Source organism: Dipodomys ordii, unplaced genomic scaffold (genome assembly GCF_000151885.1).
Source record: "Dipodomys ordii isolate 6190 unplaced genomic scaffold, Dord_2.0 Scaffold59, whole genome shotgun sequence".
NCBI lineage: Eukaryota > Metazoa > Chordata > Mammalia > Rodentia > Heteromyidae > Dipodomys > Dipodomys ordii.
In genome coordinates, this window is record NW_012267275.1 from 4,676,143 (window position 1) to 4,683,872 (window position 7,730).

Below are 7,730 nucleotides of genomic sequence, written 5' to 3' on the forward strand. Positions count from 1 at the left end.
CAGGTTGATGCGTACATTTCTTAGCAAGCATTGCAGCCTCCTCCTTTGTTTACCCTTTACATCCCTTCCCAGCCTCCCCCCCACCCCCCCACCCAATCCTCCCCGATTTCCCCCCCCCGCCCCCCCTCCGCAACAACATTGTAAAGCTCGTTTTCAACATGACAACTTGTATTTCTCATTGTTGCAACAGGTCCACCTGTATCCTTAAACGACTTGTTTTTCCCCATCTCCTCTACAAGTTATACTGACATCAAATATAGTGAAAGCAGGGGTTATACTGTGAGGGAGGGACATACAAAGCTACAAAGAGATAATCTTATAAATGCGTTAGAAACAAATGCATGAAAGGAAAAAAAACATTAAAATACATATCTAAGGATTCATTTTCCTAACATCACATTATCTGACCTTTTCCGCTTGACTCATACATATACTAGATATTGCAAATAAGGGAAACCATGGGACCTATGTTTCTTTGGGCCTGGCTTGCTTCACTTAATATAATTTTTTCCAAGTTTTTCCATTTCCTAACAAATGGGGCAATGTCATTCTTTCTGATGGAGGCATAGAATTCCATTGTGTATATATACCACATTTTCTTGATCCATTCCTCTACTGAGGGGCATCTGGGCTGGTTCCATATCTTAGCTATTATTTTTATTTTTTTATTATTTTTGATTGATTTTGGAGCTTGAACTCTGGGCCTGAACACTGTCTCTGAGCTCTTCAACTCAAGGTGAGTGCTCTATAAGTTGAGCCACAGTGCCACTTCTGGTTTCTGGTGGTAATTTGGAGATCAGAGTCTCAAGGACTTTCCTGCCTGGGTTGGCTTTGAACCACAGTCCTCAGATCTCAGCCACAAAGTAGCTAGGATTACATGCATGAGCCACTGGCACCCAGGCATGACCTGTTTCTAAGATTTTGATGGTGAGAAAAACTATACTATTTATACATAATACTTTGTGTACACCTATATTAGGTTCCAGGAAACCAAGGATGACAACGGTTATGAAATAAGCATACATCCAAACTGTTTAACCTTCCACCATTCTCTTGAGTATTAAACCCAAGTCACCCTTTGCCATTTGCAAGGGCATCTTCATTCTCAGTGTTAATGTTACTCCTTGGGACACCAGCAGTTTTGCTTTTTGCATTCACTCCAAGTCATAGGCTAAGTGTCAGCTGCTGTCTGGTGCATTTCAGTAGCCTCATAATGGTCCTTAGCATCTGGATTCACCCCACCTTCTAGTAGAATGAAACAATGTTATGCCTCTTTTTGTGAAGCTGCATAATGTAGAGGAGTACTGCCATTTTGATTAATAGCATTTCCTTGGGCACCTTTTCCCAGCAGGGCTTTTACAATCTCATCCTTGCTGGCAGAGCAGTGGTATGATCAAACAAACCTGTATCACCTTTATCATTCACTAGTTCTTTAAGCTGCTGCAAGAATTCAATGATTTCTGTAGGTCTGGCTGAACATGCCCAATGCATGCATTTCTGCACTCCTGGTCAGTAGCTAGGGACTTTTCAGACTTCAATTCCCCAAGCATCCTGTTGTAGGCCAGGTTGCACACCATTATGTCCCCTCCCCTGCTTTTATTTCCTCCAGATTACCTTGAAACACAAGCAAGATAATTTTTTAATGTGGAAGTCTCTTGGCATTCGACAGTATTAAGCAGTAATATTGGTCTCTGCTCTCTAGACAGTGTTAGTATTTTTGAGTCAGGATTATTAAAATTTTTGCAAAATTTTCTTTGGGGAGCAAAAATCAGTATAAGTTCATGCTCATTTGATTGAGACTTCCTGTGAATTTCAAATGAAATGCATAGAACTAGCTTAATACATTACTAGGAAGAACTCTAGAAGAAACATGAAGTCAGATGGTAATAGAACATAGTAGTTCTCAATCATGAATCTGCATTAAAACCACCTAGAGGAATAAAAATGTAGTGACACACAGACTGACCTCAGATCAGCTAAAGGAGTATTTCTGACATAAGTACCAAGATTCATTGCTAAATTGACTAACTTAGATTGCCTGTGAATTTGAGTGGCTACCTTTGGGAGCAAACATGCAGAATCTTGTTGTAGTATTCCATATCTTATAATTTACCTCTTTGCAGAGTCCAGAGTTATTTCTATTGGCCATGTTTGCAATGGCTCAGAATGTACCATAAAAATGTGATATAGATGAAAGTCTGTAGGAAATCTCTGATGGGGAAATACAAGGTCATGTGATGTCAAGACAATTCCATTTGGTTATAGCCACTTTCCAGTATGTTCATGACAGGATATTTAACAGTGGTATCTCTGAGAATCAGCAGTATGAGGATCATGTAGAAACTTGCTAGAAACGTGAAATTTTATTCCATTTTAGAACTGCTACATTAAAAACTTGGAGCAGTGTGCTAGTGACTCACACCTGTAATCCTAGCTATTCAGGAGGCTGAGAGGCTGAGATGTGAGGATCACAGTACAAAGCCAGCCCAAGCTAGAAAGTTTGTAAGACGCTTATCTCTAATTAACCACCAGAAAACTGGAAATGGTTCTGTAGCTCCAAGTGGTAGAGCACTAGCTTTGAGCAAAATAGCTCAGTCAGTACCCAGACCCCAAGTTCCAGCACCACCAGCCAGCCAACCAACCAACAAATAAAACTCTGTGTAGGTAAAGTCTAGCCATTTTTATGTTACTAGGATGATTTTGAAACCTTCTAATATTTGAGAATTATAGACTAAAGTCATTTTTCTTATTTACTTATGTGTTTTCCATTTACCCTTGACAAACCTATATTAGTAAGCAACATTAGTAAATAGTGAGCAACATTAGTAAACAGTTTTGCTAACATTAGTAAACAGTTTCACTAAAATTTTTGAATACTTTCCTTAGGATTTCATTTTCTTAGAAATATTCATTTCAAAGAGGTGACTTATTTATGCAGGTTATATAATTTGGTGAGATAATGGGTGAAGAAGAGGTACTCTCAAATGTGTTGCTACTCTGTAGGCTTGTCTGGATACCCAAACACTTCTTTCTTTTTATTGTGAAAATACTGTACAAAGGGGTTACAATTACATGGGAAAGATAATGAGTACATTTCTTATCAAGCATTGTAGCCTCCTCCTTTGTTTCCCCTTCCCATCCCATCCTGCCCCGACCCCTTCACCCAACCCTCTATCCCCCCATCCCCCCACCCAACCCTCCCCCCCCAAAGTTGTAAAGTTCGTTTTCTACATAACGACTTGTACATCTCATTGTTGCAATGGGTCCACCTGTATCCCTATTTAAACGATTTGTTTTTTCCCTTCCCCTCCACAAATTATATCAACATCAAATACAGTGAAAGCAGGGGTTATACCATGGGGGAGGGACATACAAAGCAACAAAGAAATAATCTTATAAATGTGTTAGAAACAAAATGGAACATTTAACAAGTTGACCAGGGGGGAAATGGCTTACCAAAGCAATTTAGAAATGTATACCAGAGGGCTGGGAAGTTGGCTCAGTGGTAGAGCGCTTGCCTTTCATGCCTAAGGCCCTGGGTTTGATTCCTCAGCACCACATAAGCAAAAAGAAAAAAGCCGGAAGTGGCGCTGTGGCTCAAGTGGTAGAGCTCCAGCCTTGAGCTGAAGAGCTGAGGGACAGCACTCAGGCCCAGAGTTCAGGCCCCACGACCAAAAAAAGAAATGTATACCAGAAGCAAAAATGCAAACTTGATGCTGAGCAGACCCACTGATGACTGAGACTGGAAGAAAACAAAAGCACTGCGTATTTCTCTAATAAATTCAAAAATCTATCAAGAAGCATAACTGAAAAGGGTTAAGAATCAAATTTCAATATTGTTTTGAACATATTAACTTTACAGTGCTTTACAATGCTGGTGACACACAGAATTAAAGACATTAATAAATCAGAATCACAAATAAGTCCAGAGCAAGAGGAAGGAAATTTGGTTTGATATTTAAATTTAGGGATCACTTGTATATGGGTCTGTAAAACCATAGGAATTGATAAAAATCATTTTAGTGAGAAGAGACAAGACACTTCTCAAAACTGGGGTTCTTCAAATTGGCATACTTTTAGGCTCAGTGCTCTAAATATTTTACTATTATCATTTTTTTAAATTCAAGTGTCCCAATAGTAAAAGCGTCTGTTTTACCATTATAAAATTGTACTTTCCCATTGAGGTTTGCAGGAGTTGTGCTCAGGTAATCAGAATCACCCCAAACAAATGAGTAAGCATTAGAACAATTCAGCATTGCATGGTGAGTCAGAAAGGTTGATTTATTTTAAATTTAAGTCTTTAATATTTCTTGTAGTTATTTTTGTGTTTGTATCTGCTTTTTGCTTATTTTGTGAGCTCTTTCTTATAAGTCTGGTTGCTATACTAGTGCTAACAGAAGAATTGAACTAAGAAAAAATTATATCTCCAATAGGCAATTTTGAAATATGAAGGGTGGATAGTTATAAATATGAAGTAGCTTGAATTTTCAAGTTAAAAGAAACTTTACTCCAAAATGATGGTTATTTGTGGAATTCTGAGCTGAGTTGATAAGGACAAATTTTGCCTTTACATATATGAATCTACATATACAGATATAGTTATATATGATGCCTTATTTGCTATGAATAACTTTTATGGCTCTGATATCAAGTAAATATGCTAATATGATCCATGTGGTTAATAATATAACTCTTTGTGAGCTAGACTAAACTACATGATCTCCCAGTTGGGCTGTAAAGGAATAGGAAGCTAAGTTTAGAGTTCCTGGGGCAGCATTTGGAAGAGCTAATTTGTCCAGTTTAGACCACTTTATATAGCCTCTATATACTTTGGAATTCCTTGGGGCATCTTCCTTGGCCTTGGTGCTCAAGAAAGCTTTGGTGGAAGCTTTCATAGATATCTTAGGCTGGCTCAAGGAGGTTAAGAAATTAAATCTAGAGCCAAGATAAATCCGCAGCTCTTTTCTTTAACTCATTTATTGACACAGAAAATGAGATTACTTTTTGAGATTAAAAATGTAGTTCTAGAGAAAAGATGTAATCTTGGGTTCTGATGTTAGCTCTCTGTTTGTTTTATTTTTATTTATTTCTTAGTTAGAGTTCAGAAAATAACTGGGTGCAAATGTTGTATTTTTGTATCTTTGAATTATCCTTAATGAGGCATCAGTTTTCTTGCCAAAGGAGAAGCAGATTACTGAGAAGGGCTCCTATTCAATAAGTCTGAATATGAACATATCTAAATAGATGTTGCAAGAAAAATAAATATTGGAGGAGTTTCTCATCTCATAGGTTTTCTTTGTATAGAATTCTTTATAGAAATATATCTCATTTGAAAGAGTTGCTGAATTTAAGACAGATATAGGAACAAGAGCAGATTATGTCAATGTTTCATTATGTCAAGACAGCATAATAAAAAGTAATGCTCAGTTGAATTTATTATAGCAGATTCAACATTTACTGGGTTCCTATTATGTGCATGGTGCGGTATGGTGTGGTGGGAAGGCAGTATTATGATTAGTGAAATCTGAACAAACTTACTAAGGGAAAAAGTGTTTCTAGCCTTTACTAAGTATTAATGAGACCAAGCTCCCTTAGATTTTATGTATTTTTGAATATAAGAGACTGAAAGTACTTAACTATAATGATTTTTTTTTTGGTCATGAGGCTTGAACTCTGGGCCTGGGTGCTGTTCCTGTGCTCTTCGAGTGAAGGCGAGTGCTCTACCGCTTGAGCCACAGCACCACTTCTGGTTTTCTAGTGGCTTTTATTGGAGATAGGAGTCTCATGGACTTTCCTGCCAGCTGGCTTTGAACCGTGATCCTCAGATCTCAGCCTTCTGAGTAGCTAGGATTACAGGTGTGAGCCATCAGTGCCCCGCAATAATGATTAATTTTAATCTGTCACCTTGATTGGGATATGGGGTGCCCAGATATTTAGCTGAACATTTAATCTGTGTATTCTTTGGGACTGTTTTTGGATGAGATGAACATTTAGATTGGTCTTTCAAGTAACACAGACTGCCCTCATAATATGAGTGGCCATTATCCAATATACTGGAGGCCAGAGTAGAGCAAAAGTTGCAGTGAGGGATAATCTATTCTCTCTCTGCCTGATTGGGAGCAGGAGTTGTTCTTCAATTGCAGATTCTAACTGTGCTCAGTCCCTGCACTCATGAGCCAGTTTGTTATGATAAATATTTTTATGTATATTTATATAATGTATACATGCACATGAATACATTAATGTGCAGTTATGCACATTTTTGGTTCTATTTCTCTGGAGAAACTATTACACTAATACAAATAAAGGGAAACAATGTAGGGTATTATTTTTTTGAAATATATAACATACTTCGGATATGTGAACCCTGAAAGCAACCTGTAGGTTCACCTTTGGGAATAAACCTTGAAAATTGAGTTATAAATATCTTAAAGTTAAAAGATATAGATCAGAAAAATAGGAAGATGTTTATCTACCACTGAGAAATATATGCAGGTGCATTAAAAAATCAAAATTGGATTTTTTTTATTTACAAAAAAGAGCCTCAAGATTTGGAAGGAGATTTGTCTAATTTGCAATGAGAGAAAAAAAAAACAAAACAGGACTCATTGTCCAAGGAACAAATAATGGAGCTGGTAAACTCTTAGCTACTTTTCTCAGCTTTTAGGATAAAGTCTAATTTTTTTGTATACCTGGCTACACTAAGCCAGTGTTGGTCAAAGGTCACTGTAAAGCAGATACCCAGATTTTCATTTAATGACACAAAAAGTAGTGCTTGATTAAATTTCATGTAAGACACAGCCATCCTATTATATGAAAACCCATAACAGGATCAAATAGAAAAATAGCACCAGAGGATTATTGTGGTTTTTCAAAACAATAGTCAACTAGAACAGCTAACCACAGGTGCACTCAATTGCCCCATTTTTGTGAGGGTTCATTTTATTTTGTAAAAGTTTGAAAGAAATAATGCCATGGAGGTATTTGAGACCAGGGTTTCATGGTGTGTTCATGGTGTTCATGGGATTCACTGGCAGTAGAAACCAATCAATGTTTGTCTAAGTGATTTTTTCTACCATGAGAAGTTTTAGACTTTGGAGGGACATATTTTTGTATTTCTTTTCCCACTCTGTTGTTAAAAGGTCTGAATCTTAGCCCACTCTGAATATAGAACAAAAGCTCCATTTCTAGATTCATGTATGAATGGCCTTAAGTTATCTTGAAACACAAAAACCATTACTGCTTATTCACCAGCTAGTTAAGAAAGAAAAAGACAAAAATTAAATAAAACAAAGCAGCAACAGTGTTCATGGATAAGAGTCACTTTTTCACATCATCAACTTCCCTGGGAGTTTTTACACACAACCTACATCTAAATGCATTCATGCAATAATATATTTCATAATATATAGAGAACATATAAAATAGAATATAATATGCAATATATAACATAACATATAACAGTGTAATATATAATACATGTTATATGCACATTACATACATAATATAAACAAAGACAGTAGCATTCCAATTGTTTACTACATATCTGTTTTGTTTCAGTTATGATTTGGTAAATAATCCCTCTTGGTGCATTGCTGTATGAATTTACATAATATAATGAGCATTTGTAATGTTGTTTCTATAACATATCAAATATGCAATGTGCATAACGTTCTTGATAATTCAACAAAAATTATATGTGGTTGGCCCTGTTCTAACTACTGTGACCA

The 7,730-nt window shown here is 36.7% G+C and overlaps 1 pseudogene; it reads right to left on the minus strand.

Moving 5' to 3' along the window:
* Window positions 1-1,171: 1,171 nt before the first annotated feature.
* LOC105989796 lies at window positions 1,172-2,149 on the minus strand (annotated as a pseudogene).
* Between the last annotated feature and the right edge of the window lie 5,581 nt (window positions 2,150-7,730).